The sequence below is a fragment of the Panthera leo genome, chromosome C1 (assembly GCF_018350215.1).
Source record: "Panthera leo isolate Ple1 chromosome C1, P.leo_Ple1_pat1.1, whole genome shotgun sequence".
NCBI lineage: Eukaryota > Metazoa > Chordata > Mammalia > Carnivora > Felidae > Panthera > Panthera leo.
This window is the reverse complement of record NC_056686.1, coordinates 62,746,118-62,771,315: the sequence shown is the minus strand read 5'-3', so window position 1 is coordinate 62,771,315 and position 25,198 is coordinate 62,746,118. Positions and strand designations below refer to the sequence as shown.

Genomic DNA, 25,198 nt, shown 5'->3' with positions numbered 1-25,198 from the left:
TCCCACCGCCCCTTCATCCATTGGGTGACAAGTTCTGCATCCATTTTACCTCCATCCTGAGGAGGAGGTAGCAGCTTTCTGGGTCTTCTTTTGCCCAAAGGTCAAGAGTTGCTACCGGCCAGGTCCCTGCGGGCTAGTTCCTTCTTCCCGACGTGGGTTGGCAGGCAGTGACTCTAGTCTAGCAATTCCCCCCTGTTGCTCCTTTGCAACCGGGGGTTCCAAAGTTGGAAAGTTCAGGGGAGGAGAAGCGATGGCAGAGAGGACAAGAAAGAGCTCGGGAGGGAGCCTCCTGAGCTGCATCTCGCTTTGTGGGGCGGGAGGGTGCGTCTGGACTCTCAGAGTGCGGTGCGCCGGGAGCCGGTGTACTGGCCTCAGGAGCCCGCAGCGGGGACTCGTAGAGGTCGCCGGTCGCCGGCTCCCTCCCGCTCCCAAGCTCGTGCAAGGGAACCGGTAGTGGCCGAGAGGTTGTGTGCAGCACTGTGGAGAGGTGGAAGTCGGCTCCACACTACGCTCGCAGAAGTCTGTGCCCCTGGGTGGGTGGGGAAGGGCTGGACCTCAGCAACTTGGGGAGGAGGAAGGGACGGTGCTTGAAGTTGGATTTCGACCCAATGCGTCTCCTGGCCGGGGAGGCGGAGACTTCTTGTGCTTTAGGGTTATATAGAATAGGACCACCCCTCTGAGATGCCAGTGGATACATTATTGAAGGTAACGGCTTGGTGTTAGCAGCGCGTTAGGCTTTGGCGTGCTTCTTGCTTTTTCCCCAAGTCCTGCTTGTGGGAGCTTAGCTCCACTCTAGAGGTCACTAGGGGGACACAACTTTATCTTGGTGCTTCAGCTTGCTTTTTAATTGCTCCGGGGTTCTCAAATCACTTATTGGAAAGGGTTTAAAACCATGATCCTTAATCTTTTGGAAGATGTTACTACAAAACACCGGGGTTCTGTTTGAAACTGTAATATATGTATAATAATTTTCTTTAAAATATTACAGTTCCTGTAAAATAGAAAAGGTCTTAAGCCTGAATTTTTTTTCTTCCAATGAATCAGTACATATTTAAAGTGGTAGATGACTAAAGGAAGAATGAGAGAATATACTCATCTACAATTTCCTTACCATAATATCAGATCATTACTCTAAACCAAGATTGACAAGGTGCATTAGTTGCACTTTTGGTTAGCTCCTTTTTTATGGAACCATATGGCATGATGAGTAAAACAGAAGGACTGTTTTTCAGCATTGCTGATGGGACTATCCATTGGCAGGAATACATTTCATACCCACCCCAAACCTTGCCATTGTAAATGGTCCATGAACAGTGGAAAAATTTTACAGTACATGGCAGCTAGAGTTGGTCTTACTCTTGAAATTAATCTGGGCAGAAGCACAACAAATACAAAAAAGACCAAATTAATGAGAAGTGAACTAGTATAAGAGGTTTGATGAAAAAGACACCTCCTCTTTAGTTCCTCCCCCCCCCAAAAAAAAACACCAAGAAGTTTTTGTTTTGGATGCCAAGATAGGATTGTGTGTATTTCCTTACATTTAATTTGATAGTGAAATAATTGAAGAATAGAGGTTAATAGAGTTTTGTCATTTAAGTGTTAATAGTTCCTCTGGAAGAATTAAAAATCAAGCTTTCCTAGGATGTGTGGTTTCAAGAAATTTCATTGCAGTTTTTAAAAATAAGGTTTTCTTATGCTACATGTTTTCCTTAAAGGGAAAGTTATGTTATTTAGCGCTTACTGATTTGTGGGTATTTTTTTCCCCTCTCTACTAATGTTGGGTTTCTTTTTTTAAAACTCGTTTATTTAATAATTCTTAGAAGGAAAGACGCTCCCCCCCCCTCTTTTTAATCCTTGGAGTTTCACTTTAGCAAAGCAGGTTTAGTGGTGATACTTTATAGATAACAAAAGCAAGCCCAGAAAGTTGTAACCCATTGACTTGCCTCAATTTTTCCTTTTAAGAGAAGATCTCTACAAAAGCATTTGACTGCAGGCTTGCTGAACTGCTTGCTCTCAGACATCTGCTTCTAAGTTACAACCAGCTAAATAGGGACTGCCTGGTAGAAAACCAAATTGTTAAATTGCTAGCCTTTTTCTTTCTTTTGGCAGCCTGCTCAGGTAAACTTTGCAGGATAATAAACCATAGGTTTAACAATATTCTATGCTGTGTTGGTTATCATCTTAGGAAAGCTGCTTCTCTGCTTAGCTACACTGCATGGGGGAAGAGATCATTTGTTGGAGCGTGTGACAGGCAAGTTGCTCATTGGCTTCTGAAGTCCTAGCAATAGACACTACATACCTAGAACAGACAGAAATTGGCCAAAGGGAAATGTAATTTCTTAACACTGACAGAAGAATAAGATGAGTTCGCCATACTTCTCAAGGAATACTGACATTTATTTGTGATACCTCATCAAAAGGACAGCTTTTCAAAGAGGCAAATGGAATATTTATCAATCCAATATTAACAAAATTTTGTTAAAAAATGCTGTAGTCCATGATCAATCAAAGTCTTATAAACACAAGTTACATTAGTTATGGTGATATTAAACACTGCTCCTCCTTTCCAATATCAGTATAGGATTTCTCAATTATTTAAGTTTAATGGTTAGATTATGCTTGGATTCATCTTCATGCATTCATTCAGCACATATTTACTGAGTACTGGATATGTGTCAGGTCTGTGCAAAACACTAGGGACACAGTGATGAACGTGATGGACAATGAAGAGTACATTAATAAGGGACCTAGAAGGAGCAGGTAAACAAATACATGAACAAGAAAATTTCACAATGATAATACCATGAAGAAAATAAAATAGGACTAACAAACAAAGGAAAAAAAAAAAAAGAGACAAACCAAGAAATAGACTCTTGACTATAGAGAACAAACTGATGTTACCAGAGGGAAGGGTGGGTGGGGGGATGGGTGAAATCGGTGATGGGGATTAAAACGTACATATCATGGAAAAAAAAAAGAAAGAAAAGATGATGTGCTAGAGATCGTAAGGTTACTTAAGATTATCTGAAGAGGTGACATTTGAGCTGGGAACCAAATGAAGTAAAATTTGCATACCAAGTACTGAAACATAGCAGTCTTAAGGCAGGAATGAGGTTGCAGTTTGACATGTTCAAGTACAGAAGGAAAGCTGGTTTGGCTGGAATGTAAGGTCTGAGGTAGAGACAGGTAGGGAGAAGCCAGATCTTTCTGACCCTAAGCAGGATTATACATTTTATTTTAACTGCAGTGGAAAGCCAACTGGATGGATACGCATTGGATGTTTGGGATTATATTCTTATCCTTAAGGATGATTTTAGAGAGAACAGCTTTCATATGTTGGGGAGCAAGATTAATTCCTGTCTCCTCAAAGGGCCTCCTAGCTGGACTAAGAAATAAATTGATCTGAGACAGATTAACAGGAGAAAATCAAATTTAATAGATCCATAGACATGGAAATTCCAAAGACAACCAGGCAAAATGAACTATCTTTGTTACTCTGAACTAAGGAGAAGGTGGGTAGAGGTCTGGGATTTCAGAGGAAAGGAATGCATTTCCCAGGGTGATAAGAAGAGCGGATGTTTGGTAATTAGATGTCTGTCATACCATACAGATGGGTCACTCCAATAAAATCTATTTCTGTTAATAACCCTTATTCTGGGAGAGACCCCCCCAATTTAGATTCTTTGGTGTGGTTAAGGGAGGGACAAAAGTTTCTTTTGAGCCCTCAGGGTCTCAAGTGCCTTCAGCTCAAATTAATCCATATGCCAAAGTGGCACATTGTGTGTGTGTGTGTGTGTGTATGTATGTGTGTGTGTGTGTGTGTGTGTGTGTGTGTGTGTGTATAGGGGTGATCTGTCCTGAACCCCTACATGCACATCAACTTCTTAGGCCAAGTGAAACAACCCAATGAACTTCACTTTTCTTTTTTTTTTAATGTTTATTTTTGAGAGAGAGACAGAGTACGAGTGGAGGAAGGGGCAGAGAGAGAAGGAAACACAGAATCAGAAGCAGGATCCAGGCTGCAAGCTGTCATCACAGAATGTGGGGCTCAAACCCACAAACTGTGAGATCATGACCTGAGCCGAAGTCAAGCTCTCAACCAACTGAGCCACCCAGGCACCCCTGAACTTCACTTTTCTGAAAGGTCTAGTTATACTCAAGTGTCCTCTCTACTACTTACCAAAACACCTACAATATTTTGTGCTGAGATATTGATAGCATTTCTAGAAATTTCTGATTGAAAAACAATTTTAAAGAGAATATGGTAAAGATTATCAGGTTAGTTACCCACCTAGCAAGCCTCTCAAAGAAATTAAATCTTTGGAAAAACATATTGTAATGTTAGAAAGGAGAATTATAAAAAGTCTGGAACATGACTGACTGTGCAGTGGGTGGAATGTGGAAGGCAGCGGGAGGGATTCCTAGGAAACAGAATGGAGTCCATGAAAGAAGAATGATGGTGGGAAAGGAGACCTAGGAAAGCCTCTAAGACAACATCAGCCAATTCATGATTTTGCCAAGAGGCGCAGAAGCCTGATGTGAGGGTGTTCCAAAAGAAACACTCTAATTCGAGCACAAAGGAAGTTCAAATCAGGGTACCTTTATGCTTTTGACTGATCTTTTACTTGTGAAGCATTTATAACAATAAAAGCATACAGGCTTTTAAAAGATAGCTTTGATTTTATTAATCATTCTTAGGTTTTCTTATGGATTACAAATCTTACAGATGAAAGCAACATGAAATAATTAATTATAACAACTGCCATTTGTTGGAGGTAGCCGCTTGACAGCTAGTTAACAGGGAGAGTGGCTCTTGGGTCTCTGATCTTACTGTGGAGATGTTGGCCGGGGGAAAATGGGGTCTGTTGGATGATTTTCTGCTCCCTGAGCATTGGTGACTAGAAAGTGCCATGGTACTTATAGAAGATATAAATAATTATTTTGAAGCTCTCCACTGCCTTCTTCTACATCCAAACTGCTTCTTTGCCAAGCATATATACTAAGAATATACTAAGAATTTTTATAGCTTCAGGGCTTTGTTTAGCCCCCTCCTTCTCTTTTTTTGTACTCCAAGTCTCTCTTTTGAGTCTAGCAAGGCTGGTATACCTCAAGGATTATGTAACTAAGGATGAATCTGGCCCTTAGTGATACTGTAACACAATGTGTTTATGACATCATCTCTTTTCCATACTACTGACTGTCACAGTATGTTTGAGTTAGAAAAAGTGCTCAGTGTTCATAGAGTTATTGGAAGAATGAGAAAGAGGTGAGTGCTGCTGCGACATATGAATAGTCTATGTAAGGAATTTGGTTAAGATTATTATTTGTGAATACATATTCTATATAAGCCAAGATTTATATCTTTAAAAACATTTTTTAATGTTTATTTATTTTTGAGAGAGAGAGAGACAGAGTGCAAGCAGGGGAGGGGCAGAGAGAGGGAGATGCAGAATCTGAAGCAGACTCCAGGCTCTGAGCTGTTAGCACAGAGCCTGATGTGGGGCTTGAACTCATGAACCGTGAGATCATGACCTGAGCTGAAGCCAGTTGCTCAACTGACTGAGCCACCCAGGTGCCTCTCCAAGATTTATATCTTGGTTGTGTATGTTTATATGTATACATGCATGTATATTATTATATTATATATTATTATATGCATGTATATGTATATAATTTAAGTCAAGACATATATGTCTTGTTATATATAATTATATATATATAATAAGATATAATTATATAATTTATATCAAGACATATGTATCTTGAATTTGATCAAGTTTACTCTTTGTAAAGGCATTCTACATAATTGAAGATATATATCTTGGTACATATAAAATAGAGATCAGTTCCCAATTTATATTCACACATCACTCTTTATACATGTGAATGAATATTATCTGCATTTTGCATATGAGGAAATTGAGATACAAAGACATTAGGTGCTTTCTTGAGGTCTAAGAGTAAATTGTTCACTCTGGATAGAGGCATAAACAAGCCCTGTGACTCTTTTTCCTCTGTCTATGTCCAATATTTTAATATCTGTTCATTTTCCTCGGGGTTAATCAACTCTAACATAGAGAGGTAGATCGTCAAGTTTTTTTTTCCCCTGCTGAATCAAGAGCATGATATATCTTCTTATATTTTCCTCAGAAGTGTCACAACTTTATTGTTTGCAATCCACTTTTAAAATTAAAAATGGGGGTCAGTTAAGCATCTGACTCTTGATTTCGGGTCAGGTTATGGTCTCACAGTTTGTGGGTTCAAGTCCCGCATCTGGCTCTGCGCTGACAGCCCTGGGCCTGCTTGGGATTCTCTCTCCCTCTCTTTCTGCCCCTCCCCACTTGCTCACACACACTCTCTCTCTCAAAATAAATAAACTTAAACAAATTAAATTAAAAATACATTGCTAAGGTGATAGAGATGGGGAGGCAAAGCAAGGTGAATAAAGGATCTCACGTTTTGAAATGGGTAAACAGAAATGATGCATCCTAGTCAACTCTAAGATAGATCAGGATTATTTTGTCATTTATATGTGAAGCCATTTGACTGTGGTGGTAGCCAGCTTTCAGGATGGCCTCAATGTTCTTTGCCTACTGGTATTCACACCCTACATTCTCCTTTCCCACACTGAATCTGGGCTGACCCGTGTAACCAGTAAAGTACAGTAGAAGGCTATATTGTACATAAAGGCATGTGGCTTCTGCCTTGCTCTTGTGTATCCTTTGCTCTCTTATATTGCTTACTTTGGGGAAAACCAGCTGCCATGTTGTGAAAACATTCAAGCATCCCTGTAGAGAGGCCCATGTGGGAAGGAGCTGAGGCCACCTGCTGAGAGCCAGGCATATAAGGGATCTACCTTGGAAACAGATCCTCCAGCCCAGTTAAGCCTTCAGTTTTCCCTTGCTCAGTCAACATCTGACTGAACTTTATGATACCCTAACCCAGAACTGCCCAACCAAGCTGCTTCTGGATTCCTGTGTCACAGAAACTGTGAGGGATAATAAATGGTTACTATTGTGGTAAGCCACTAAATCTGGGGGTAATTTGTTACATAGCATTAGATAATGAATACATATGTGTTTCATTACTTTTGTGCTTCTATCTTGGGAGATAGAGACCCTCTCAGTGGTGTGTGTGTGTGTGTGTGTGTGTGTGTGTGTGTGTGTGTGTGTATTAGGGAGATGTGTATGGAAGAATGTGGTTTTTTTTTTTTTAAAAACCCTCTACTATAATGGGATTAATTTACTTATTTATACAGTTATTCTAGGGCTTCTCCTGTACCCATCTGCCACTTTCAGTCTCCTGAGAATAAAAGGAACACTCTGATTTACAATTTTCCTTGCTAATATCAGCACTGGCCTTAAATTTTAGCCCACTGTCTTACTTTAGTGAGCTTACTTTAGTGAATTGGACTGAAAACCTCAAGTTCTTTTTTCCGTTGTCCTTGAGTTCTTTTTAGCAGCCTGTTTCCTCTCCTTTTTTTTTTTTTTTTTTTGGTCCTCATCCCTAGCTCCTTTGTTTCACTTATTTTGGAACGTACTTCCAACTAGAAGCCCCAACAAACTAAACATCGGAGTGATAAACAGGACATAGAAGTCCTAAAATCCCCCAAACAGCCCAAGACTTCACAGATCCCCAAACTGAAAAGGCAGAAAGTCCCTTAAAACCTAAAATCTTCCAATAAAAACCTCTCCTAAGTTCTATTTATCTGTTCCTTTCTGCCAAAAGGAGATCCTTCTCCCTCCCAGGCCAACTAGTGCTTTGATGTATGACCAGGAAAATGAGAAAAAGGATCAAGAAAAAAAGAATGCTGCCATCCCTTTTACTTCAGGATGGGATATTTGTGCACTTTATTTAATTCATTCATTTGACAAATATAAGTTGTATGCTTACTCTGTGCTAAGCACAATTCTGAGGGACTTACCAGAAAAAAATGGAGCTGTGGCCAGGTTTACATTCTAGATAGGGAAGACAGACAATGGAAAATAAACATTTAGCAAATTGTTGATATTAAAAATTGAAAAATGTTGTGAAAAAAAGAAAAAAATTATTCATGGTAAGGGGGATTTGCAACACTGGTAACAGGATGATGGAGAGGTCAGTTGTAAGTAGGAATATGATGGTTAGGCTAGGCCTAATTGAAAGGCAATATTGAAGAAGATGAAGTAGTTATTCATGGCAGGACAATAACCTTACAGAAAGTGAGAAAAGCCAGTGCAAAGACCCAAAGTTTGGCATATATCTGGAATGTCTGATAAACACAAAGGAGGCTGAGTGGAGTTAGAGAAGAGAATAGAAATAGGAAAGGGGTCAGGACGATGAGACAGGACCTCTAGACAATTTAGACAATATAAAGGACTAGTTGGGAGTGCCTGGTTGGTTTGGTTGGTGGAGCATGAGACTTTTGATCTTGGAGTCATGAGTTTAAGCCCCACATTGGGCACAGAGATTACTTTTGAAAAAAAGATCATTTGCTTATTAATAAAATAAAATAAGGGCTTCAGCCCTGAATGAAATGGAGCACCACTGCAAGTTTTTAACAGAAGAGTAATGTGCTGTGACTTACATTTTATTATTTTGTGAATTTTTAAAAATATATTTTTAATTTTAACTTTTTTATTTTAGAGAGAGAGAGCACACACGAGTGAGGGAGAGAGGTGGAGGGAGGGAGGAGTGGAGGGAGGGAGGGAGAGAGAGAGAGGGAGAATCCCAAGCAAGCTCCATGCTCAGTGTGGAGCCTGATGTGGGGCTCAATCCCATGACCCTGGGATCATGACCTGAGCCAAAATCAAGAGTCAGACGGATGCTCAACCAACTGAGCCACCCAGATGCCCCAGATATGACTTACATTTTAAAAGAACTGTTGTGACTCCTGTGTTGAGAATATCCTATAGGGGCAAGGAGAGAAGCTGGAAGACCAGTAATGAGATGTTTGCAGTATTTCAGTTGAGAGGTGCTGGTGGCATTAGCATGGCAGCAGCGAAGGACATGGGAAGTGAAAGGATACTGAATGTATTTTGAAGTGAAGCTAATATGGTTTCCTGAATTAACCGTATGTGGAAGGTGAGAGAAAGCTAGGTGTTATGGACGATTGCACAGTTTTTGGCCTGAGTAACTAACAGGATGGAGTTGCCATCAAATGGTGTTAGAAAGTTGTGGGTGAGGCAAGTTTAGGGGGAAGGATCGGGAACTCACTTTTGGACACATCTGGGTTTGAAACATTTATTTGCTATTCAAGTGGAGGTGACAAGCAGGAAGTTGGATATATGAATCTGGGAGAGAGGCAGTTTGGGAGTCATCAGCACATAGGTGGTGTTTAGGAGCCTGGACTGGATGACTCACTAGGAAGTGAGTGCAGATGGAAATAAATTATCTGAGCCCAGGATTGTTGCATTATTAAGAGAAAGGGAGAAGAGGAGGAAACTAGTAAAGGAGATTGAAAAAGAGCAACTAGTGAGTAAGGAGGAAATCAAGAGAGTGTGGAGTTCTGGAGCCAAGGGAGAAATTGTGCAAAGGAAGAGAGGAGTAATCAACTGTGTCATATGCTGCTGCTAAGTGAAGTATGATGAGAGCTTAGAAATGGCCACAGGATTTATTAATGTGAAGGTCACTGCAAACCCGGACAAGGGTGGTTTAACTGTAGTGGTGGCAGTGATGGTCTGAATGGAACAGGTTAAAAGAGATGGGAGGAGATTAGAGACGACTTAGTTAACTCTTAAAGGGTATGTTGGCAAAGGGAGCAAAGAAAAGGTGCTGTGGCTGGGGTGGGAAAAGCAGCGGAGAAGAGAATTTGATTTTCTTAACATCTGAGAAATAATAGCAGATTTTGTTCCTTGTCGTGTGTTACTGTGTGCTTTTTGTCTTTGACCTCTCTTACTCTTTTACTTTATGGCTGCTTTTCATGACAGTTTCCTGGGGAGGTAAGGAAGAATTTGTGTAGAATGACTTTATTTCATTTCTTTTTCTTTTTCTTTCTTTAAATATACTATCTTAAAAATGAGCCTGGGTGGCTCATTCAGTTAAGTCTCCGATTTCAGCTCAGATCATGATTTCCTGGTTCATGGGTTCAAGCCTCTCATGGGGCTCACTGCTGTCAGCATGGACATAGGTGTCATCCTGTCTTCTCTTTTCGCCCCTTCCCTGCTCTCATTCTCTCTCTCTCAAAATAAATAAATACATATTTAAGAAATATTGAATATAGCATTAAAAGAGGTGTATCAATGGACCTCCAGGTGAAATATTTAATAAAATATGCCACAATAGGAGAAAGTTGCCAGAAGAGAAAGGTTTATCAGTCATTGTGTTGCTGGCTGCAGTAGTCTATCCTCTCAGGTGGAAGGCTCAAAAGAACTAAAGAAAATTTTTAAAATACTGTAGTTCTTGACCAGATGCACTTCTGCAGTGACTGTGGGCAATCTCACAGTCATGACTTGGGTAATGCTATTGGGATCTAGTGAGTAGACACCAGGGATGCTACTAAACGTTCCATAATGCCCAGGACAGTCCCTACAGCAAAGCGTGATCTGGTTTGAACTGTCAATAGCGCTGAGGTTGCAAAATTCTGGGTTAGCCCCATCATTTTTCCATTCTTCCAGAGAGAGGCTAGGAAGCTACTTCTGAAAAAGGAATCCAGAAGAGCTGGCTTTATCTATCTCATCTTCTATGTTTAGACAAGGCACAATTTTTTTAACAATAATTAGGGTTCAAACTAAAAATATTTCATTTTTTTTGTTGGTTTGTTCTCTCTTTGTCCTTGCCTTTCTCCTTCCTTCTGGTGGTTGCCATTGCATATTGCAGTTTTTTAATAAACTTAGGTAGTTTCTCATTAGGGCTCACATTATTAAAGAAGCATTGAAATCACAGTAAAAATTTTGTTGTTCAGTTGAGGAACAACAATTTCACATTGCTGATTCCTGTTCTGCATCTGTCTGAATATTTTGTGAAACACAGGATCAGGAACACAATGCTTTGTTAAGTTTTAGCTCTCTCTCTCTCTTTAATGTGAAAGGATGAGTAGCCTCCCAGACTACTTTTTTGTGGCTTCTTCTGGCCACTAGGACTTTAGTGGAGAGCTGCACTCTTACTAATCCTATCAGGTAAGGAAGACTCTGACCAAAGTCAGGACTGGTCCTAAGTGCTAGAGCAATTTTCCTGTAGGATCAAAGCTAATACAGCACTATATGTTAATTATATTAGAATTGAAAAATAATAATAAAATAAAAATTTTAAAAAGTATTGCCATATTCATTGTGTAAATTATTTTTCAAAATCCAGTTTTATAAGAAGCAATTAAAATGTATGCATTTGGAGAACTTACAGGACAGGTTCTTAGTATAAATTTTGTAGCTCATTGGCTTGTGTTTCAGTGTTCAAATCCAGAGACACCCCCTCCCCACTGAAAATATAAGATTTTGAAATTGACCATACAATTTTATTAAAAATTTATTATCACTCCATGTTTGCCTTACCAAAAAAACTCGAAAGTCATTTTAAAGTTTATCCTACGATAAAAAAATTAGATAAAAAAATAAAAAGTCATAAAATGAAAAAAGAAATACTATGGAAGCTATTTAATAGATATTCATACTTTACAAATTCAAATATTAATAGCATTTTTCAGTTTGAATTAAGCTCTTTTTCTTCTTACTCACTGATCTCCGCCTCTTATTCACAGTTCTTTTGTTTGGCTGCAGAAGAATGTCATCATATTCTTTTCCCATGGCAAAGACATTGATTCTGCTGATTTAACACCTTTGCTATAGTGAAAGAGTATCAGTGAATAAAGAAGGACCATTATGTTGTTTAAGAAAGTTTTTGCTCATAAATAAATGTGTCCAGAGATATCTTAGCTGTTTGAGGGAGGATAGACTTGAAGTTACAAAGAATAGCATTGGGATTTACCTCTTTTCTCATCTTCTTAACCACTAAGAAAGTCTGACATTGAAATGGATACTTTGTAAAACTTTGTGGAAACTCTAAATTGAATAATTACCACACTGCCACACATAAACTTTTATTTAATGATCTGTAGAAACAACACAAAGACTAAAGGACATAGGCTTCACATACCTAATTCTAAGATCAAGACTCTGTTTTAACTTCTGTAAATTCTCACTACCTGGTCCTGAATTAATGCCCTAAGTATGATGAAGAAACAAATTAATAGATTATACACAAGTGTATGTGGGTCAGAAGAGACACGTAACCTTTTTAACTGACTTGGGAAAATCCATTTTCAAGTTTGGGGCAGCATTAAATGGTAGAAAGTGATATAAATTAGAAATACTTTACTAAAGCAAGTCTTTGAGAAATTCTAATGGGCATTTTATTTATTTATTTATTTTGAGGTTTTCTCTTTAAATTTTTTTTAACGTTTTTTATTTATTTTTGAGACAGAGAGAGACAGAGCATGAACGGGGGAGGGGCAGAGAGAGAGGGAGACACAGAATCGGAAGCAGGCTCCAGGCTCTGAGCTCTGAGCCATCAGCCCAGAGCCCAACGCGGGGCTCGAACCCACGGACCGCGAGATTGTGACCTGAGCTGAAGTTGGACGCTTAACTGACTGAGCCACCCAGGCGCCTCAACTAATGGGCATTTTAAAAAGCTAATTGCTTACAGTAAAAGGACTGAAATATCATGAGTATTTAGAATTTTTGTGAGTCTAGACTTCCTTTCCATTATTTGTCCCTATTTAATGGGTTTATGCTACATCTTGTATTTTTGAAAACTGTTTTTTTTTTTTTTTTTTTTTTAACATGGAAGCAGAAAAATCTTGAGAATTGCCATTGTTAGACCAGTGGTTCAATAATCATCAAGACCTTGGGGATGGGAAAGTGGTTAGATGGCATTCTTTTTTCTTTTTTCTTTTTTTTAGTTTATTTATTTATTTTTGAGAGAGAGTGCAAGCTGGAGAGGGGCAGAGAGAGAGAGAGAGAGAGAGAGAGAGAGAAAGAGAGAGAGAGAGAGAGAGGGAGAGAGAGAGGGAGAGAGAGAGAATCCCAAGCAGGCTCTGCTAACAGCAGAGAGCCTGGTGGGGCTCGATCTCATGAACCATGAGATCAAGACCTGGACCAAAATCAAGAGTCGGAAGCTCAACTGAGATACCCAGGCACTCCAGATGGTGTTCTTGAGTAATTTTATGGGAGGACTCTTTAGGAGGGATTTCCTGAATAAACATGTAGTCCTTTCATTCCTTTAGATATGCTAAAACTTTTTCTTGGAATCAGCCAGACCTTGAAATAGCTACTTATCCAGCTTGTGCTATTTTGGCCCCCCATAGAAGTGCTTTTGCTGATTTGTGCTTAACTGTTGTAACACTGACTGATCTTGAGATACTTGACATCATATTAAGTTTCCAGATGTTATTTCTTGTGCTGATCACTGTTTTACAGAGTATGTGTGTTGTATCTGATGGAGAAGTTTCTCTGAAATGTCATTAACTAACGATGGATAAAGTGAGTCATAGAACTCATGATGTCTCTCACAAGGGGTGGACAGCTAGGAAGCTTGGAACTGAGTCTGAGTCCCCTTCTTGCTCAAGACTATGAGATCATAAGTCATTCACTTATGGATTTATTTTTGTTTCTCATCGTCTCTCTTTATATATTTTGTTTTGTTGAATTGTATGTATTTTTAGAAACTATTTTATTTGTTTTTAAGTTTATTTATTTATTTTGAGAGAGACAGAGAGAGCACGAGCAGGGGAGGAGCAGAGAGAAAGGGAGAGAGAAAATCCCAAGCAGGCTCCACGCTGAGACTGATGCATGGCTGGAACTCATGAAACTGTGAGATACTGACCTAAGCCGAAATAGAGTTGGATGCTCAACTCATTGAGCTACCCCGGTACCCCTAGAAACTATTGTAAATCTTCTTTGAAACAAGGTGAATTATAAACAAATTAATATTGGCTGAGACTAAATCCCTAGAAGTTAAATAATCTACTCAAGTTATAAACTAGTAATTTGCAGAACTTTCATTTAAACCTAGATGTAGCCCCAAATAATTTTGTACATATGATAGAACACTGAAAAAGTTTTGGGAAACAAATCATCCTATGGTCCTCACCACCACCATTTTTTTTTTTTGCATCTATTCTTTGTTGATGTATAATTTTGCATAGCTGCAATTTTATTTTATGGCATCTTTATCCACCTGGTTTTACAAGTTGAGAATCTGAAGTTATCCTTGATTCTTTTTCCATGCCTCTACTCAGCCCTGATCAAGTCAGTCACTATTATTGATCCTAAGTATCTACTTTTCTGTAATTCAGAAATATAATTGAGTGCTCATCATTTCTAGTATGGATTGAACCACCTATACACTAACGGGTCTCCTCATGTTTAGCTTTACATCACCTCTAATTATTTTTTTTTTACATTGAAAATCTGATACTCCTACAAGGCAAATCTGATCACTCCACAGCCCTAAAATTCAATAATGGCTCTCCATTACCTACCCAGGATAAAAACAAGGCATACAAGGCTTTCTAGGATCTGACCCATGATTACCTTTTCTGCTTCATCTCCCACCACTTTCTGCATCTATTCTAAGCTTAAAGATCTTACCATTCTAACACTGAGGACCACACACATTCTTTTATACTTCTCTTTGTTATACTAGATTTTTTGGTAATGCTTAAAAATCTCTTTTAATCCATCAGGCCTCAACACAAATGTCACTACTTTCTCTATGAAACTTCCCCCATCTTCCTCTCTGGCACTGCCCTGCCCCTACCCTACAGGCACAGGTAAGCATTTCCTCTTTAGGGCTATCAGATATATTGCACATGCTTCTATTAGTGCTCCTAGATGGATTTAAAATGTTGAGTCCATCTCCTTTCTCAGTATTCCTGTGGATCTTTAGCTTTACCACCACCCTGAAGCAAAAAGAACCAAAAATCTGACAAAATCAGTAGCTTAACATCCCAGGGTCAGAGTGTCACTGTCGCTGATGCCTGCCTCCCACTCTTCTGGTGATACTATCAGGCAGTTTCAGGCCAGCCAGTCTGTACTTGGTGCCTGGGAGAACAGCACCCTATTCCCAAGCCAGTTGTCTAGAAACTTTCTGCTCTTTCCTAAGGCTTCTTTCAGTCTTTCTGTATCTTGACTTAGTTTTCTTGGGTCAAACCTGGCTTTGGTTAGGTTGTAATGTGCCTTGATTTGGACCTGAGTTTTAGTGGATTGCAACAAAGGACTGCTACCTCATGGTGCCTGGGATTTGCCATGTGCCCATTGGCTATCCCCTTCTCTAGGTCCCTCCACAGATACCCACTACTAGGCTATGAGCATCCCTCCTTGAGGGTCCTGATTATATAAAATGTCTGGTGTAACTCTGGGCATGTCACAGAGACTAAATGAATATATTATTGAATAAATCAAATATACATATTTATATTTTATATATTCTTCTTAATTTTAATGGTTTAATGATTCTTGCATTGTGTTTACATAAATAACATAATCAACTGAATTTTCTAGGATTTCTCTACAAATATAGTGGTTTAATAAACATCTGTCCCTGTGTGTGTATGTATGTGCATGTTTACTGTGTTGAACTATGTCTTTAGGTTAAAGAGACCCAGTAGCATCTAAGTCTAAAAAGTTAAGTGTGGCCCATGAAAAGGAAAGTGAATTTGTAATTAATATATCTAGGGAATTGTACTGATTAGTTAGTAGAAGATCTGATGTTAGCTCCAAATTGTAACAGTATTATCTTGTAATAATGTTATAAATTATCAGAAAATTCACTAGAAAGTTATTCCAAGGTCTGATATGTACTAATAGCTTGAGTTCTAAGAAAAAAAGGTACAGAAGAAAGTGGTGCTAAATTATCTTCCTTTAATCAGAACTCCTAAGGTTTATATACTCATTTTTCTTTTTGTCCTATTCTTCCTTTATTGACAGTACATTTTCTCATGAATATGAAATTAAACTTTAAACATCTTAAAGTAGAGGCAACTGAATCTTTATCTTGGTGCCTAACAGCAAGTGTTCATTAATAATTAGCTGAATGAATAGATGAGTGAATTTTGGGATGTCATTCTTCTGCAATGAATGGATACAGTTCTTGTTCCTGCCACTGAACTGAGACCATAGATAGAATTCAGAGCAGGTGTTGCTGTTCCCATATGTAGTAGGAATGGTTCCCCAGACCATGTCTGAGTAATCCATAATGTGAATCTATTTCTGGATTATCAGGAACTGTTACTGTTTTTATTTCTTTAAGACTTCACATAGGGAACTATTCAACTCATCAAAAGTTTTTTATTGTGGGGGCTCCTGGGTGGCTCAGTTGGTTAAGTGTACATACTCCTGATTTTGGCTCAGGTCATGATGCCAGGGTAATGGTTCCAAGCTGAGTGTGAAGCCTGCTTAGGATTCTCTCTCTCCCCATCTCTCTTTGCCCCTTGCCCAGCTCGCTCATGGTCTTTCTCTCTCTTTCTCTAAAATAAAAAATTTTTAAAGTTTTTTTTATTGTAGAAAAAGTTGATTCCATGATCTACAGGGAATAAATAACTTCTGGGTCAGGCCCTTTGAGATGTTTTTGAAACACTGAGAATCTGGTATGTTTAGACAGGAAAATTCTGATTTAAAAATATAGATGATGGGATGAGGGTGGTGAATAAAGCTTGAAAGGCTGCCCTTAGGCAATGTCTTTTCCAGAGGATACATCACTGTCACCTAGAGATACTCTTTAGTTAGTTCCTAATAAATGGCTTTTCCACATTTGGAATCTTTAAATTTCATTACTCTAGAATTATTTCTGAAATACCTGGAGAGATATTTTCTCTTCCCTCCCACCCTCCCTACTTTCCTTCCCTCCTTTGATATAATTATTTTCTTATTTTGGGTTAGTCTTGGTTAACAAAAAGTAATTTATTGAAAATGGTTTCATTAAGAACTGCAGCTGTGTAATACCAAGTATGATTTTAAGGATTATCAAATTAATTTGTATATTATATCTTGAAAAACTAGCTTGATATGCAGTTCATTATTATTTAACATTGTGATTTTAATCTTTCTTTTTTTAAAAATGATGTAAAAGAAAAAGGTATATTCCCTGCCTATCTCTATTGCATTATTAGCATTCTTCCAAGGTATAAAACCTTTATAATTGTTAACTCATTAATCTTCAGGAGGGAGAGAAAATTTATAGATATTATTTTTACCATTTCAAAGGATGAGGAACCATCTTTACCAAAGAATTTTTGTTGCTTACTATCAATTTACGTATCACTTGGTGATTTCATTATAATTTTGAATGTCAGTTTACATTTGACATATGGACACTTTTTAAAAAGGTTGATGTACAAATGAAATACTATTAACACTGAAATTCAGCTTTCCTAACTTTTAGTCTTATTTTTCTACTCTGTAGATAGTCAGATATTATGATACAAGATGAGGAAAATTCTATCTTTTAATATTTCCTTTCACTTGAAGACACTAATGACATTTGGATCTGACTTACAGACTCTCATGCTATATTTAAACATGGTCTTTTTTTCCCTTTTAGAACTTCATTTTTCATTTCAATTTTTCAAAAGCTGATGTATTTCCATTTGTGATGTCAGTTTTACTTACCTTCTTTAATATTGATTGTGAAATTCATGTGACTGTGGTTCAGCACACTTTTAAAATAATGTAACTTGAAATAGTCATAAGTATTAAAGTCTGAAGTTTTAAGATAGTTTTCAACCAATTTCTGATTAGCAACACTCCAGGATGTGTTAAAAATGAAAGAGATTTTATAAATGATTTAGCTTAACTTCTTTTCAGATGGGTAAACTTAGTCTCAGAAAGGTTAAAATCATTTTCCCGTGTTACACAGCCAGAACTTGGCAAGTCTAGATTAAAATTCAGATCTGACTTTTAGATCAATGTTTCTTTCACCACATGCTCTGGAATTGGCTCTATTGTTTATGGATGACATGACCGATGGAGCAACAGAGGTCTTGCACCTATGTCCTGGAATTAGAGTGGTGTGTGTGTGCGTGTGTGTGTGTGTGTGTGTGTGTGCGTGCATGCGCACATGCATGCAAATACACACAATACAAGAAAGTAGAAGAAAGGTGCTTTAATTTTGCCTTTAATTATGCATGCCTTAAGTATGTCCATACCTCCTTGAGGTTGCACCTGTTAGCATTTATCAAACCATTTTAATTGTATGTATAGTCACTTTTCTTCCCTACTAGACCAAAAATGTCATGCCTTGTTCACAGGTGTATCTTTGATGGCTACTAGCAAAGCGTCTTACTCTCAGTGCTCCACAATGATTTGTTGAGGAAATGAATGAATGTTTTTTTTTTAATAAGAAAAACATAATGGACTAGGTTTAGGACTCAGATATCTTATTCTAGAAAGAACAATCTCACATCTCAATTCAGTTTCCTATTATTCCTGCTCATATGTTCCCTCCCTGAAATGATATTTCTTATCATTTTTAACAATATTTCCCAGAGCCTACCTGCTTTCTTTTTTTTTCTGGACTTTGGGGTCAGACAGATATGTGTTCAAATTCCAGCTATATGATCTTGAACAAATTACTTAACCTCATCGAACTTCACTTTCCTTATGTGAAAAATGAAGACAATAATACCTACCTTACAAGACTATTGTGTGGTAGTTAAATAACATAACAAATGGCAAAGTATATAGCATTATGTTGTGTGTAATAGGTGTTCAATAAATGCTTGTTTCATTCTCGTTTCTTGTTTTCTCCTCCCTCTCTTTCTCTTTGCTCCTTCCTTCTTCCTCTTTCCTTCTTTCCTTCCATCTTTCCCTTCCTTCTTTTCTTCCACCTTTCCCTTCCTGCCTGCCTGCCTTCCCCTACTTCCCATTTTCCAGAAATGGGAGAACTGCAGAAAATTAGAATTATAGTCAAAGCTAGCTTTTTTACAACAAAGGTGCTCCACCCAGCTTGCTTCCAGGTCAGCCTCTGTGTGTGTGTGTGTGTGTGTGTGTGTGTGTGTGTGTGTGTGTTTTAACATTTATTTAATTTTGAGAGACAGAGCATGAGCAGGGGAGGGGCAGAGAGAGAGGGAGACACAGAATCCAAAACAGGCTCCAGGATCTGAACTGTTAGCACAGAGCCCGATGGGGGGCTTGAATCGATGAATCGTGAGATCATAACCTGAAGTCGGATGCCTATTCGACTGAGCAACCCAGGCGCCCCAAGGTCAGCCCGTGTTTTCATACTTCTTTTTTCTGCCCTGTTTGTACCCACAGCTGACTCTGTTTACATTCAGTTTCTCACACTGGCCTGAAATCCAATTATGCTGCCAGATGTCTGATGCTCAACATGTATTCTGTATCAAGGTAGCAAGAGAAGAAAAGAGTGAGACTAGGGACACCTGGGAGTGCCAGAGGCAGTTCCCAGAGGCAGTAAAAAAACTCCGAGTTTGTGTTGATTGCAGAATAGCTGTTCCAGGAACAGAGTCTTTGGAATGACCTTCAGAGCTCTTTTAAAAAAGGGGAAGGTCACAGCTGTTTGTCTTTCTTCCTCTTAAGGATGCTGTTTCATTGTCTTTAAATCAGGCTATGTTGCAAAATGTTTCTAATCAGGATTTGAATTAATATTTAAAATAATCCTAGCCTGAAAATAAGAGCTGAGCCACCTAATTGAATGCAAAAAAACTCCACAATAATAATAACAAAAATAAGTAAATTATCAAGGCACCATCTGAAGGAAAGCACTCTCCTGACATAAGCAATCTTGCCTCAGCACAGAAAGTGAGCTCTCAGTGGTGCAGCAACTACTGATGAGGTTCACATTAGATAGTAGATGAGCTGGCAGAGTGAAGAAGAAATTCTTTAGGAGTGTTCGGCTCAGAGTGAGACTATTTTATTTCTAATATTCCACTAACTAATTTTGTGAATTTGAGCCCTCAGGTTACAAAATCTATTGGTAAAACAAACTGTTATATGCTTGTAAATTGTTGCTATTGATATTATTTCTTTGGTTTAAGGCCAAACTTCTGTTCAGGAGGGTGATAGGAGAGTTTAACTCCTTTGAGAACCTTTGCTCTAATGAAAGAAATATGACAGGGAGATGGTTGTCTGTATACCACTAGACTTTCCTGGGGAGTTACCAGGGGATTACAATAAAAAAATCACAAAATTACTCTATCCAAATTGAGTTTCCATTCATTCATTAAGCATTTTATTGAATGTCTGCAGGCACTGTGCTGGGCTCTGAGGGTACAGAGATATATATGACATGATCTCTACTTTCAAGGAGTTTGCTTTCTACTCAAGGGGGAAAGTAATGCCTTACCAGTTCATTTCCATACAAAGCTGAGTGAAACGATATTTGGTAAATCGATACAAATTGCAGTGGGACTGCAAAGGTATGACCTTCCCATTCACCCTAGGGAGTCAGTTGAGGCTTTGTTGAGAAAGGTGTAATCATATGAGACTGTATTTCAAATCATCAAACAAAATTAACCTTGCTGACATCTAAACTATAAAATGTTGACACTTTATTCCCTGCCTATTGTTTTTACTTTATATGTACATAATTTTTGGATGATTAATGTTTCTCTAATGCAGTGATTCTCAAAGTGTCATCAGCAGCCTCTGGGAACTAGCTAGAAATGCAAATTCTTGGGCTCCCCCTCAAGACTACTGAATTGGATAATCTGGGGACAGGGCCCAGCAATCTGTTTTTAAAAAGCGTCCTGACTCCCCACTAGAATCATGCTGAGTTTGAGAACCACTGCTTTAATAATTCACTGATTATTTCTTAAATATGTTATATAAAATATTTTTATAAATAAATTTATATAAAATGTTTTATAAAAGCAGGTTATAATCTCTACAGTTGCATGAATTAAGTATGTGCTCAGTGTCTTTATACATCATCTCATTTAATCTTCACAATAGCCTTGAGAAGGAGGGCTTAGTGACTCTCACTTCTGGGTTAGTTTCCAAATACGTGTGAAGCAGAAGTGTATTATTTGTCTAGGCCTTGCCTCAGACCTACTAAATCAGAGACTCCAGAGTTTCTAATTTGTACCGAGATTGAGAAGCACTGAAGTAGTTATTCTTATTTGCATATTTTACATGCATAAAAATTGAGGCTTGGAGGTGATACATAATTTGACTAGGGTTCTGACATAGGATGAGGCAGAAAAGTATTTCATTATTTGTTCAACAAATACCTACTGACATTGAATGACTACTGAGACTGTCTGACATCAAGGACTGTGCCCCTAATTAGTCAGGTAAATTCCTCTTGTATAATGTACCAGAAAAAAAGTGTTTTGTTAAAGAGAGAGAAAGGTAATATTGGCAAAATGATTTATAGCTCCTTTACAAAGCATAACAACCTTGCAATGTTGTTATCATTGCTATGTTACAAATTAGGAAACCAAGGCTGAGTGAGATGAAGTGATTTGCTTAAAATTACACAGCCAGTAGGTCTTAGGGCCAAGAATGTGAACCCAGATTTTCCTACTCTGGATCTCAGCTTTTTCCCATTCTACTTAACTGCATTTATATGTATAAAATTAGAGTAAGGAAGCTAGTTATGTGACATTTACAGGATTATTTACCTTCCTAATCATTAAATTTACTTAGAAATTGTAAACAAAATAAAACTAGTATAGTATTTATGGTTGGATTTTATTTTCCTAAATCTTTTTTTTCTGAAAGTTTATTTATTTAGAGAGAGACAGACAGACAGAGAGCGTGAGTGGGAGAGGGACAGAGAGAGAGGAAGAATCCCAAAGCAGGCTCCCTGCTGTCAGGCAGAGCCCGGCACGGGGCTCAAACCCATTAACTATGAGATCATGACCTGAGCTGAAACCAAGAGTCAGATGCTTAACCAACTGAGCCATCCAGGTACCCCTATTTTCCTAAATCTTAAAGAAAATGTTAGTGAATTATCCATCTTCTAAATATGAGGACTTTAGCTTTTCTAATTAGCTAATAGATGTACTGAGAGTGTCCTAATTCATTGCAAATTCAGAATACATTTGCCAATTTTATGTTATTTTTATTTATTTTTAAAAATACCCTTTATTTTTTTTAAGTGTATTTATTTATTTTGAGAGAGAGAGACCGCGCGTGTGCGTGAGTGCATGCGTGCTTGCGCGCATGCAAGCAGGGGAGAGGCAGAAAGAGAGGGAGAGAGAGAATCCCAAACAGGCTCCCTGCTGTCAGCATGGAGCTCCACACAGGCCTTGATCCCTCTAATCGTGAGATCATGACCTTAAGCAGAAACCAAGAGTCCGTTGCTCAACTGATTGCCCCACCCAGGTGCCCTGCCAATTTTATTATGGTACAGATTTTATACTCTAGTGTGGTGTAGTACCTGGACTAGTTTGCTAGTGTAACAACTGAAGCAGATGGGCTTATTTACACTGGGAAGAATGCAGTTAGGATAATGTGCTGCTGTTTCTGTTTACCTTTTAATGACCTTTGCCTTATGCTCTTTCCACCTGGGCTGAATCACAGAAGCAATTCAATAATAGCTTTTAAAGGAACAGAGCCATTTAAGGTGAGGGTCTCCAGCCCCATATTTTGAAAATTTTTTTAATGTTTATTTATTTTTGAGAAACAGAGAGAGACAGAGTGCAAGCAGGGGAGGGGGAGAGAGAAAGAGAGGGAGACACAGAATCTGAAGCAGGCTCCAGGCTCTGAGCTGTCAGCACAGAGCCAAAACGCGGGGCTTGAACCCATGAACCGTGAAATGATGACCTGAGCCGTAGTCGGACACTCAGCCAACTGAGCCACCCAGGTGCCCCTCCAGCCCCATATTTTGGATTTCTCCCTTCAGAGTAGTCTGGCGGCAATTCAGAAAGACTAAGTCCCATTATAGTAGCTTTATTCAAAAGTCACTTCACATCTATAACAACATAAGGAATGGGAGATGATCTATTGTCTTAAAAATTTGAGAATTCAAAGCTTAGGACACTAGGTGACAATTACCTCCTGTGCGTTAGACACAGCCCCACTGGATTTACTGAAAGTCGGTCAGATCACCAATCCTGTCGTCTGTCTGTGGTCTATTTATTTATTTATTTATTTTAACGTTTTTTATTTATTTTTGAGACAGAGAGAGACAGAGCAGGAACGGGGGAGGGCCAGAGAGAGAGGGAGACACAGAATCTGAAACAGGCTCCAGGCTCTGAGCTGTCAGCACAGAGCCCGACGCGGGGCCTGAACTCACGGACCTCGAGATCATGACCTGAACCGAAGTTGGACGCTTAACCGACTGAGCCACCCAGGCGCCCCATGTCTGTGGTCTATTTAGAAGAGAGATTCATATAAGATCTTTTGAAGGAATTCATAGGCATTGAAAGCAATGTGGCATTTCTTTTTCTTCTTTTATAGGGAGGGGATGGAGATGCTTTCCTCAACCCCAAATCAAGTATTGGGGATGCCCAGCTACACTGCTTTTAAAAGTTAGAGTTATCTAAGAATTGGTGGATTGGCAGCTCAGCCCCTGGCCAGATGTTTGCAAAAGTGCAGAACTATTAGGCTTTACCCATGCCTCTACCTTAGCAGATTATGAGCATTTTCTTGAAGGAAGCTGACTTGTGGACCCCCGTAACTTGGGGCAAAGTATGATCATAACAGGTCTCTGCTTCTCTGGCGAAGACTGAAGATAGGAAACTAAATAGAACTGCCCTTGACTGCAGGGTCAGAAGGAAGGAGTCAGCAGTTTCTCAAACTGCACTAACATTGTAATTTCTGTGAGCCAAGTGAACCCAATCTAAAAGGGCTGCTTACCGGGGCAAAGCTGAGAAGGGCTGGATTATAACAGGTCAGTTGAAGAGTTCACTGTCCATTGCAGGAAACATAAAGACCAAAGGACTCCACAGACATGTCTTGTGAGGTCCAATATTTGGAAGCCTGTCATGCAGAGTGCGTTTAATAGTCAAATGAGAATTGTAAACAAGACTTTTGTTTAGATCCCTGCATCTTCCAGGATCTAGAAACGCAAGGGGCAAAGATGGGGGTGGGTTAGGAAGGAAGAAATGAGTATGAAAGAACAGAACAGAGCCCTCCTCCGTATTTTCCTTCTGCTTCTCTTCCCACCCACCAGGAGTCATTTCTGAGCAGGTAGGAAAGGAGAAACCCCAAATCTTATATGAAATTAATGCTTTGATTTAGACAAGACTGAATTTTTAAAATACCTGATAGTGAAACTGTTATGAAAAGACATTTGAAAGAGATGTTGTCAAAAAGTAGAGGAGGGGAGACCTGACAGAGTGTTAGCATGAAATGATGAGAGAAAAATGAAGCTCTTTCTTGGCTGCTACTCTCTCTACTTCATGCAATAATGAATAAGGAGGGTCCTACTTTCTTTAACAGGTAAATTGTAAGGAAAAGAAAAAAGATGGAAGAGGATTCTGCTTTCTGAATTGTAAACAATTTAGAAAGCTAATATATAGAATCATTTCATTTAAATGAGAGGCGAAATTAGATCATATCCATGAATATGCTTTTGTATATAAGTGGGGCCCATATATTATTTTTGGAATACTGGCTACCTTTCCCTACTATCACATCCCATATACATCATTTTTATGAGTTATGATAGGAGACTTTTCATTATAATTCTGAAATTACATTTTTCATTGCTGACAATGCAGCTTTTAAATTGGTAGTCCTAATTGTGGTATTAACTACTTGGCATTTTTATTATTTTATGCCAGTGGGCCAAAATGACTCAAGCCTTTTGAATATAGGCCTGTTCATTTTAGCTAGCTCCATCATTTCTTTCTTTATTTAAAAAAAGTTTTTAATGTTAATTTATTTTTGAGAGACAGAGACAGAGCATGAGTTGGGGAGGAGTAGAGAGAGAGGGAGACACAGAATCTGAAGCAGGCTCCAGTCTCTGAGCTGTCAGCACAGAGCCCCATGTGGGGCTTGAACTCATGAATAGTGGGATCATGACCTGAGCCGAAGTCGGCTGCTTAACCAACTGAGCCACTCAGGCACCCCTCCATCATCTCTTTAAAGCCAAGATACAACATGGAACAATTTTAACAGATAGATTCCATTACTAATTTTTAGACAATGAGCTTTGGTTTTTGAAAAGTTTAATCGTACATCGTAATGTAAAGTGTTAGGTTCCCCTGCAATTTCTGTTTTAAGCCTCCATCTACTAATGCTAATTGTCTCTCTGGGTAATGAAAGAATTAAATCATTGGAGTCATTATATGTTGAATTTGGCTGTTTTCATCAGC

At 38.7% G+C, this 25,198-nt stretch overlaps 1 protein-coding gene across 8 annotated transcripts in view; it reads left to right on the top strand.

The window, feature by feature from the left end:
- Positions 1–4,461: 4,461 nt before the first annotated feature.
- SLC44A5 (solute carrier family 44 member 5) overlaps positions 4,462–25,198 on the top strand; it is a 371,332-nt gene continuing 350,595 nt past the window's right edge. For 5 of the 8 annotated variants that reach the window (XM_042952512.1, XM_042952507.1, XM_042952517.1 and 2 more), the window contains exon 1: positions 5,194–5,266. The gene's annotated coding sequence lies outside the window, so the exon portion shown is untranslated. Of the gene's footprint in view, positions 4,596–5,193; positions 5,267–14,659; positions 14,747–25,198 lie in introns of those variants that run through there. The other 3 variants (XM_042952509.1, XM_042952516.1, XM_042952508.1) reach the window with 3 other exon arrangements.